Raw genomic sequence first — 11,389 nt, forward strand, 5'->3', positions numbered from 1 at the left:
TGTTAATTTTATCTGTGTAACAAAAATGCTAGACGATATAGAAATTAGCAACTTTTATTGAACCTATTCGAGAACTTATATCAAATGCAGACATCTAAAAACCTGGAGAGAGGTGTCTGCAGGGAACAAAACAGGATAATTTTTTACTAAAAATAGATACCACTGAAAACCATATAAGATATAGGAAGGTTAAATATTTTGTTAGAAAGATTTAGCCAACTGCTAAACGCTGATTGTGGGCTAGCATGAGAAAATAAAGCCTGTTTTCAGGCATAAGTGGTTTTCCATAACTTTTTAGGCCTCTTCTCCAGGAATCCCATTCAGAAGACTGAGGAAGATACTAAGAAAACTCTTTCATTTCTTGCTGGAGGAAAAGAACAATAGCCACTGCAAAAATCCACCCAGACTAATATATCTTTACTATCTGTACTAAAGAAAATACCTTATCTGCACAGGAGTACACTGGGAAAATTTCATTGCACCTGTGTAAGAAGAATGGAGATCATTGGGTCATGTATGGTGGCTCATGCCTGTAATCCCAGCACTTTGAGAGGCCAAGGTGGATGGATCATCTGAGGTCGGGAGTTCGAGACCAGCCTGACCAACATGGAGAAACCCCATCTCTACTGAAAATACAAAATTAGCTGGACATGGTGGTACATGCCTGTAATCCCAGCTATTCAGGAGGCTGAGACAGGGGAATTGCTTGAACCGGGAGGCAGAGGTTGCAGTGAGCTGAGATTGCCCCATTGCACTCCAGCCTGGGCAACAAGAGCGTAACTCCATCTCAAAAAAGATAAATAAATAAAATAAACAATGAAAATAAGAATACAGATCATCTCCAAATCTGCACCCATACTCATCTCCCTGGAAGCTTCTCCATTTGGAGGAGGGATAGTAATACTTGTGAAGAACACACCTTAAAACGAAAGTTCAAAATACTTGCTTAAGACTGAGGTTTTAAAAGAACATCAGAGAATGGCCACTTTTCTTCCTCTACCTAATCAGGCTGACAAACCTTGAATAAATATTATAGTGGAATACAGCTGGAGAAATGGCAAGAGACTAGCTCTCTATGGGAAGCAAAACAAAAGAAAAATCCAAAGCCAAGTAGAGAAACAAAAACAAGGTATCACTAGAGGATTTTGAAATCTCTCATGCCCATGACAACAACAAACTGAAACTCTGATAACCATAGCAACAAATTCCAACTCTGGTAACCATAGCAACCATAGCAACTAGGCAAATTTCAATCCTAGTCCAACTCCTGATTAGATCAACACAAACCCCCACATTAAAGGCACAGCAGAAGGAAAATCATGCTAATCTTGAAGTACATTTTTAAAATGAAATTATATGTACTATCTTATAAATGGTGACCTTTCAACAACAACAAAATTATGTTGCATGCCAAAAAACATGAAATAAACACAATCTGAAGAGACAAAGAATCTTTCTAAAGCAGACTCAGATATCACATGGCTGTTGAAACTATCATTAAAACATTTTAAACAACTGCAATTAACATGTATAATCACTGGTTCTCAAAAGCAGGTAATTTTGCCCACAGAAAATATTTGGCAACATCTAGACACATTTATCTTTGCCTTAACGGGAGATGTGTTACTAGCATCTAGTGGGTAGAGGCCAAGGATGAGGCTAAACATCCTACAAGGTGCAGGACAGCATTTTATTTATTCATTCTTACAGTTTTCATTTTTTGCTGAAAGTACAGGTATAATCTTGCTTGTCATCTACTTTTACCATTAGAGCATTTAACACAGGAGTTCCAAACTTTGGCATAATTGATATTTTCAGGCAGATAATTCTGTTGTAAAAATAAAATGGATATGTTAATATGACTGTAGTAATCATTTCATGATGTATATGTATATCGAAACAACACCTTAAATTTATACAATAAAAAGGAAAGAATAATATGACAATGCCAGAAATAAAATTCACAATAGGAAAGTCTTGGGGGAGGGTTGTGATGTACATCCAGTGAGTAGCTAGTGGTCCCAGGTGCTGCTGGTTTGTGTGCTCTGAGGGAGAGTCTGAGCCACATGCTGCTGCCAGAGGAGCCCCTCAGGCCAGTGTAAGCATTAATAATGTCTCTCATCTTTGAGTGAATCTACCATGGCTTCAGAATTGTGATCTAGTTTCTAAGACTCTACAAGAAATATAGAAAATTTGTATTCTTGGGTTTGGACAACGCAGGCAAAACCACTCTTTTTCACATGCTCAAAGGTGACAGATTGGGACAACACATTCCAACACTACATCTGACATGACAAGGGCTAACAATTGCTGGAATGACTTTTACAACTTTTAATCTTGGTGGGCACGAGCAAGCACGTCGGTTTGGAAAAATTATTTCCCAGCAATTAATGGGATTTTCCTTCTGGTGGATTGTGTGGATCATTCTTGCCTTGTGGAATTCAAATTTGAACTTAAAGCTTTAATGACTGATGAAACAGTATACAATGTGCCAATTCGTATTTTGAGAAACAAAATTGACAGAACAGATGAACTCAAGGAAGAAAAACTCTGTGAGATATCTAGGCTTTATAGACAGACCACAGGCAAGGAGAATGTGACCCTGAAGAATTTGAATGCTTGCCCCATAGAAGTGCCTATGTGCAGTGTGCTCAAGAGGCAAGATTATGGCGAATGTTTCCACTGGTTCTCCCAGTATATTGACTGACGTCGGGGCACTGAAAATAAAAGAGTTTTGCTTCTCTGGACTGATCCTAATCACAGCTTCCTCCTGAAATTTTCTACTAGAACAAGGAAAGCTCTCCAACCATGTCTGCTATTGAGAGGCCATGAGTATCTGTCCAGTCTCTCATTGCCCACTGGTGACATGTGCTCTTTTCCACACTGTTGAAAGGTGATGTTGCCCCATGTGCTGGTACAGGTTTGTATCCTGGGACTTGGAAGTGGTCAGAATTTGCTGGGTAAAGCTGTGTGCCATCATGGGGCACCTGAAAAGAAAAACACATCTCGCCACTATGGTCGATTTCAAAAGAAACTGATTCTATTTTTTAAAGAAAATGTTGTTAATATAATTGGTATCCCTCCTAACTTTTCAATTTCATAATTTACTTGGTCCAAAGTGTTCTATTATTTTTTAAACTAATGAATAATATTTAGATACTTCGTAAAATTATGAACAGATACATATTGGAGGTCAGAGCTCATTTGGAACTTACCGCTGCTGAGTTAGCAGGTTGCGGTGAGAAGCTCCCCTGAGCTCACCTGTCTATATAACTGCCTTGTAGTAGGTGGCATTACCTTGTGCACAGAGAACCAGAAAAGGGGCAAAACCCTGGCCTTGCAGTTGTCGCAGGCTTCAACTGTAGCAAACTAGAGTCATTCATTATCAAGAAATGTGTAGCAGATTATTCACTGTGGAGTAGTTAATTATAGAGGGTGTTATTGGTGTTATTATTTTTACTTATAAAGTTACAGACTTCAGCCAGTCTGATTTTGTATAATACTTTCACGAGATTTTATTCCTCTCTATAGTACTTTGCTTTTCCATTTTCAGTTATAAAAAGTGAATTTCACCTGATAAAAGAGTTAAGAACATCTCTCATGTTGTCACATACTCCAGGTGTGTCTCGGTAACATTTACACAGATTTTAGGAGAAATTTTTTAATAGGAAGACACAGGACAAAGTTAAGAGCTCAAGGGCTCTCAATTCTATGAGTTGAGACTTAAAAATCTGGTATTGTAGCACTTGTTTGGATCTAGAAAAAATTTTAGTTAGTGGGCTTTAAAACTTCCATTTGCAGAATTTGGTCTCTATTGGGCTGTTCCTGAGCTCTATTCTCTTTAGATATCTATGTTTTGATGTTTAATGACAAGGTTAATATATATAGATTTTGGGGGTTTGTTTGTTTGTTTTTGTATGAAATTGGCTTTTTTCTTTCCAGAAATAAGCTGGGGAAAACACTAACCAAAAAACTTTCTGCATAGCTGTTTTCTTGGAGACGGCATCACCTATAGGCAGTAAAGACTCATTGTAAAAGCATGAGCATCCCTACTAGAGTAATGAGGATTAATTTTATAGCATTCAATTTTCTTAGTACCAAGTGTGAAATTGGATTTTTATAATCTTAACCTATATTCTAATCTTGCAGTAAAATATGAGATGATAGTATCTTCTAGGAAAAGATAGAATATAGGAGATGAAATGCTGGAAAGATATCTTTATTCTAATGTGAGGGTAGAAAAAGTATGATCAACATGTTACTGGGGTGAGAGAGTAATGTTCTTTAGTTGGAGTTCTCATTCTTAGTCTTCAGTGCCTATTTGTTGGGAAATAATACTTCTTTTCACTACCAGGTGCCAAATGCAGAGACCCAGTGAAGTGCATCCCTGGGAAGTACATACATTTTATTTATTAGCAAGCATAGCTGTATTAATAAAAAAAATCTTTGGTTTGCAAAGGGGTAAAGCCATAGGTAAACAAATTTAGCTAACAGTAAATGAAGTAGGTAGTTAACTTGCATATTTTATTTCCTTTGGTTAAAGATTACCATACTTCTCTATTCAGAGACATGAGAAGTAGGATTGCTTCAGTGTTAGTTTCCTTATTTTTGTTTTTTTATTTGTCCCTAATCACTTTGTTGCAAGCTATAAAACCGTGTGATCTACATAGGGCAGCTCTTTGTGAAAGTGGTTTATTCCCTTGGAGAAAGAGGGGATTGAAAATCAGTTAGAGCGCATCTATAATGAGATAGCTGAAAAAAGCTGCTGTGAGAAGCTCAGCTCCAAACACAGAATCAGCACCTTGTACAGGAACTCCCGTGAATTGAGACTTTCCATTCTGTTTTATTAGATTGAATATGTGTCCTATTTCAGAAAAAGCGAAACAGTTATTTACAAAAGAAAGTTAATCTGCATCCCAACCATCTTTAAAAAAGTTAAAACAAATAAAAAACCCCACAATAACAGAAACTAGATTGTTTTCATTGGGCTCATCAGTAGACATACTACAGCTGAGAAAAACATAAATAATCTTGAAGTTGAGTCAATAGAAATTCCCAAACTGTAGTGCTGAGAGAAAAGAGTAAGAAAATAGTATGGAACATGCAAGTGCAGTGGGATAATAACAAATGGTCTAATGTACATGTCATTGGAATCCTAGGAGGAGAAGAAAGACAAAAGAACAGAGAAAATACTTGAAAAAAAAAATGGCTGATAATTTTCCAAAATAACTACCAAATACTACAAATTGAAGAATTTCAGAAAGCATCAAGCAGGATAAATGCAATACAAACAAAACAAAAACATATTACACACACACACACAAACACACACAGCTGTAGGCATATTCACACTGCTAAAAACTACAAGCAAGGAGAAAATTTTGCAGTCAGCCAGGGATAGGGGCACATTGTTTACAGAGGAAGAAGGATAAGAATCATAGCAGACTTCTCTTTAGAAACCACAAAAGCAAGAATACATCTTTTAAGTGTTGACATACAAATATTATGAACTTAGTATTCTATTCCCAGTGAAAATGTCCTTCAGAAGTCTTCCAATGTGACCCAACTGACCTTTAAAAACCAACCTTCCAACAACAGAATACACATTCTTCATGAGTGCATATAAAACATTCATGAAAATACACCATATTCTGGGCTATAAAATAAACCTTGAAAATTTTAAAAGAATAGAAATTATGCAAAGTATGTTATCAGGATATAATATAATTAATCTAAAGTCAATAACATGGAGATTTTAAAAACCCACACATTTTGAAATTAAGCAGAACATATACGTGAAAGAGAAAGTCTCCAGAAAAATTGAAGAATATTTTCAACAAAACAAGAAGTAAAATACAATGTATCAAAATTTTTGATACGTGGCTAAACTGTAGTGCTGAAATGAAAATATATAGCATTAATGCATGTATTACAAAAGAAGAATAAGCTAAAATTAATAACCTAAACTTCCACCTTAGGAAAACATAGTAAGAAGAGAGTTTAAGTCTAAAGCAAGTAGAAGAAACGAAATAATTTAAAAATTAAACAAAAGTCAAAAAATTAAAAATAAGAAAATGTTTTTTTAAAAAAGTTGGTTCTTTGAAGATATACAAATGCCAATAAGCATATGAAAATATGTTCACCATTACTAATCATCAGGAAACACAAATCAAAACTGCAATGAGATATCAACTCACCTCAGTTAAGATGGCTTTAATCAAAAAGACAAAATTAATGGATGCTGGGAAGGATGTAAAGAAAAGGGAACACTCATACACTGTTTTTGGGAATGTAAATTAGTAAAGCCGCTATGGAAAACAGTATGGAGGTTTCTTGACAAACTAAAAATAGGACTACCACATGGTCCAACGACCCACTGCTGAGTATATATTTTTTTAAAAAGGAAATCAACGTATTGAAGAGTTATCTACACTCCCATTTTTATTACAGTACTATTCACAAGAGCCGAAATATGGACTTAACCTAAATGTCTATGAATGGATGAATAAAGAAAATGCAGTACATATATACACTGGAGTATTATTCAGCATAAAAAGAATGAAATTTTTTCTTTTGTGGCAACATGGTTGGAACTGAAGATCATTATGTTAAGTGAAATAAGCCAGGTACAGAAAAGACAAATATTGTATCTTTTCACTCATATGTCAGAGCAAAAAATAGTGGATCTCATTGAGGTACAGAGTTGACTGGTGATTATCAGAGGTTGGAAAGTGTAGGGAGCAAGGGGAATGAAGAGACGTTGGTTAATGGGTACAAAAATACAGGTAGATAGAATATGGATAGATGTGGTGGCTCACCCCTGTAATCCCAAAACTTTGGGAGGCCAAAGTGGGAGGATTACTTGAAGGCAGGAGTTTAAAACCAGCCTGGGCAACATAGTGAGATCCCACCTTGACTAAGAAAAATAATAATAGCAAAAAAAGAAAAAAAAATAAGATCTAGTGTTTGATAGTATAGTAGAGTGACTATAGTTAATAATAATATATCATATAGTTCAAAATACCTAAGAGAGAAGAATAGAAATGTTCCCAACATAAAGAAAAGATGCTTTTGAGATTATGAGTATCCTTATTACCTAGATTTGATCATTACGCATTATATGTATGTATCAAAATACCACACACACCTCAAAAATATGTACAACTATTATATAACAATTTTAAGAGGGAGGAAATTTGGACAACTATATATACACACATGGTGAATACACAATGTGAAGATTAAGTCAAAACATCAGTGTGATACAAGCCTAGGAATGCCATATATTGCCAGAAACCACCAGAGGCTACAGAAGAGACAAGGAACAGATTTATACTCACCCTTCTCAGAAGGAGCAAACCTTACTGACCCCTTAATCTTGGACTTCTAACTTCCTGAACCATGAGACAATAAATTTCTGATATTTTAAGCAAAAGATGGTGGTTCTTGGAATAGCTCAATAAAGTTGATAAGCCTCTAGGCTTACTCCTTCCTACCCAGGAACCTGTGTACCATTAACATGCCATCCATGGTGCTCAGGCTGTCCATGCTAAGAGATGCCTGCAGGCCCATGCCAAGCCATCCTCACCACCCCTAGACCCCTCCCATGCTTGTCAGCACCCAAAGTCTAGCGAGGCCTGAGGTGTCAGGGGGATGGTGTCAGCGCACGATCACCTCGCCTGGTTGCAACAGTGTCTGGTATCAGCCACAACTTTGCTCCACCTTGGAGTGGGTACCAGGAGTAGGGAGAGGCCAGGGAGCAAGAGCAGGTTACTTTCAAGCCTGCAAGAAAAGGGAGCTTCCTGGGCCCCTGAGAGCACAGGAATGCCAGGGTCATGAGCCACGGCTGGGTGGCTGAGGCTGTGCCCAGGAGTGCAAGTTCCTGCTCCACCAACTTGGTAGGGGACAGGGCTCTTGCCTGTTCCCAGCTCCTGCCATCTCCATGAGGTGGAGCTCCAGCTGCCCCTACCCTACTGCAGTTTGTGTCCTCACAGTGGCCACTTAAAATGAGCCATCACCACCATCAGTTTCACTAGTGAATTCTACTAAACATTTGAGGAAGAAATAGTACCATATATATAAATCAATTCCAGAAAATGGAAAAGGAGGGTATCATTCTCAAATGAAGCCAGCAGTACTCTAATACTAAAACTAGACAAACACAATACAAGATACACTACAGACTAATATCTCTTATCAGTGTAGATGTAAAGATCCTCTACAAAATATTAATAATTAATCATATAAATACTCAATTATTTCATATATATTTATTATACCTATTATGTATATTAATTTCTATGTATTCAAAAATATATAAAAATATAATAAAACAAGACCAAATAGGTTCATCTCAGGGATGCAAGATTGGTTTTACCAGTTGGAAATCAATATAATTCACTTCATTAGCAGACTAAATAAGAAAAATCATATAGTCTTATAAATGAGTAAAAATTAAATATCCTTTCAGTATAAAAATTTCAATAAACCAGAAATACGAGAGACTATCCCTAACCTAATAAAGGTTTCTAAAAAAATTTACAGCTAATGTCAAACCAAATGGAAAGAGTAAATACTATCTCCCTAAAATCAGGAAAATGTAAAGCGTATTCTCTCTCACTATGACTATTCAACATTATCTGCAAACTCCAAAGTAATTGCAGTAAGTTAAGTGAAAAGGAATAAAAATGATAGAAAAAAATAAAATTTGTATTTGTAAATCACGTGATTTTTAAAAATAATCCCAAATAATTATTTTGTTATTGTTGTTTCTTCTTGCTGCTTAGAGATTGGGTCTTGAACTCCTGAGTTCAAGCAACCCTCCCACCTCAGCCTCCTGCATATTTGAGACTGACTTAGAAAAACAGTAATGCTGGCATTGTATAATGAGTTTGGAAGTGTACTGTCCTCTTCAATGTTTTACAACTTAGAGAAGGATCAACATTAGTTTCTTTAAAAATGATTGCTATAATTCACCAGTAAAGACATCAGATCCTGGGCTTTTCTCTGTTTGGAGGTTTTTGATTACTGAATTAATCACCTTAGCCATTATCAAACTGTTCCAAATTTCTGTTTCTTCATGATTCAGTCTTGAAAGTAGACTGTATGTTTCTAGGAATTTATCTATTTTTGCTAGGTTACCTACTGTTTGGCATATAGTTGTTTATAGTAGTCTCTTATGAGCCTATGTATTTCTGTGATATCAGTTAAGTTGTCTCCTTTTTATTGATAGTTTTATTTGAGTCTTCTTTTTTTCTTACATTGTCTTGCTAAAGTTTTGTCAATTTTATTTTTTCAGAAAACCAACTCTTAGTTTCAGTGATGTTTTCTATTGTTTTCCTACTGTCTAATTCATTTCTGCTCTAATCTTTAGTATTTTCTTCCTTTTATTGACTTTAGGCTTAGTTTGTTCTTTCTTTTCTAGTCCCTCAAAGTGTAAAATTAGGTTTATTATTTGAGGTCTTTCTTTTTTATTAATTTAAGTGTTTATTGCTATAAAATTCCCTATTGGAACTGCTTTAGCTGAATTCAATATGTTTTGGCACATTCTGCTTTCTTTTTTTTCCCCAATATTTATTTTTAAGTTTGAGGAAACATGTAAAGGTTTGTTAAATGGTTAAATCGCTGCTGCATGGGTGTGGCATATGTATTATTTTATCACTCAGGTAATTAGTATAGTACACAATAAATAGTTATACAATCCTCACCCTCCTCTCACCGCCCCCCACCCTCAAATAGGCCCTTGTATTAATTGTTTTCTTTTTTGTGTCCACAGGTACTCAATGTTTAGCTCCCAGTTATGAGTGAAAACATGTTGTATTTGGTTTTCTGTTCCTGCTTTAACTCACTAAGGATAATGGCCTCTAGCTCTACTCATGTTGCTGCAAAGGACATAATTTCATTCTTTTTTATGGCTGTGTAGTATTCCACAGTGTATATGTATCATATATTCTTTATGCTTTCCATCACTGATGGACATCTAGATTGATTTTATGTCTTTGCTATTGTAAATAGTTCTGCAATTGATATATGTGTGCAGTTGTCTTTATGGTAGAATAATTTATATTATTTTGGTATATATCCAGTAATGGAATTGCTGGTTCAAATAGTAGTTCTGTTTTAAGTTCTTTGGGAAATCGCCAAACTGCTTGCCACAGTGGCTGTACTAATTTATGCTCCAAACAGCAATGTAAAAGCAAACCCTTTTCTCCACAACCTCACTAGCATTTGTTATTTTTTGAATTTTTATTAATAGTCATTTTGACTGTTGTTACATGCTATTTCCTTTTGGTTTTGATTTATGTTTCCTTAATGATTAGTGATTTTGTGGACTTGTTAGTAATTGTTTTCTCATATTTATTGGCTACATGTATGTCTTCTTTGAGAAGTGTCTATGTCCTTTACCAATTGTTCATAAAGTTGTTTGTTTAGGGTTGCTGATTTGTTTAAGGTTTTTATAGATTTTGGATATTAGACCTTTGTTGTATGCATAGCTTGAAAATATTTTCTTCAGTTATGTAGGTTGTCTGTTCATTCTATTGAGTTTCTTTTGCTATGCAGAATCTCACTCGTCTAATTAGATTCACTTGTCAATTTTTTTTCAATTGCTTGTACAGTCTTCATCATGAAATTTTTGCTAAGGCCTATGTACAGAATGGTATTTTATGGAGATTTTCCAAAAATTTTATAATTTTGGATTTTACATTTAAGTCTTGAGTTCATCTTGGGTAGATTTTTGTATATGGTGAAAGGAAAGCATCCATTTTCAATCTTCTGCATATGACAGGCCAGTTATTCGAGAAAAAAAATAAATAGAATAGGAAGTTTTTTCTCCATTTCATGTTTCTGTCGGCTTTGTCAATGATCAGATGGTTCTAGGTGTGTGGCTTTACTTCTGGGTTTTTTATTCTGTTCCATTGGTCTTTGTGTCTGCTTTTGTACCAGTATCATGCTGTTTTAGTGACTGTAGCCTTGTAGTATAGTTTGAAATTGGATTGTGTGATATCTCCAGCTTTGTTCCTTTTGCTTAGGATAGTTTTGCATATTTGGGCTTCTCTATTGTTTCAAGTGAGGTTTAGAAATTTTTTTTCTAAATCTGTAAAAATGCCATTAATAGTTTGATGGGAATAATATTGAATCTGTAAATTGTATTGAATCTGTAAATTGTTTTGGGCATTATGGCCATTATAAAAATATCAAGTCATCCCACCCATGAGCATAAAATTTCTATTTGTATCATCCTTGATTTTTTTCAGCAGTGTTTTAAAAAATCTTGTTGTACATATCTTTACCTTCCGTAGTTAGCTGTGTTGTTAGATATTTAATACTTTTTATGGATATTGCAAATGGAACTGCCTTTTTGATTTGGATCTCAACTTGGGGGTTATTG

At 35.3% G+C, this 11,389-nt stretch overlaps 1 pseudogene; it reads left to right on the top strand.

Moving 5' to 3' along the window:
• The first annotated feature begins 2,111 nt into the window (after window positions 1-2,111).
• LOC126946296 (GTP-binding protein SAR1a-like) lies at window positions 2,112-9,355 on the top strand (annotated as a pseudogene).
• The last annotated feature ends 2,034 nt before the right edge of the window (window positions 9,356-11,389 follow it).

Source organism: Macaca thibetana, chromosome X (genome assembly GCF_024542745.1).
Source record: "Macaca thibetana thibetana isolate TM-01 chromosome X, ASM2454274v1, whole genome shotgun sequence".
Lineage (NCBI taxonomy): Eukaryota > Metazoa > Chordata > Mammalia > Primates > Cercopithecidae > Macaca > Macaca thibetana.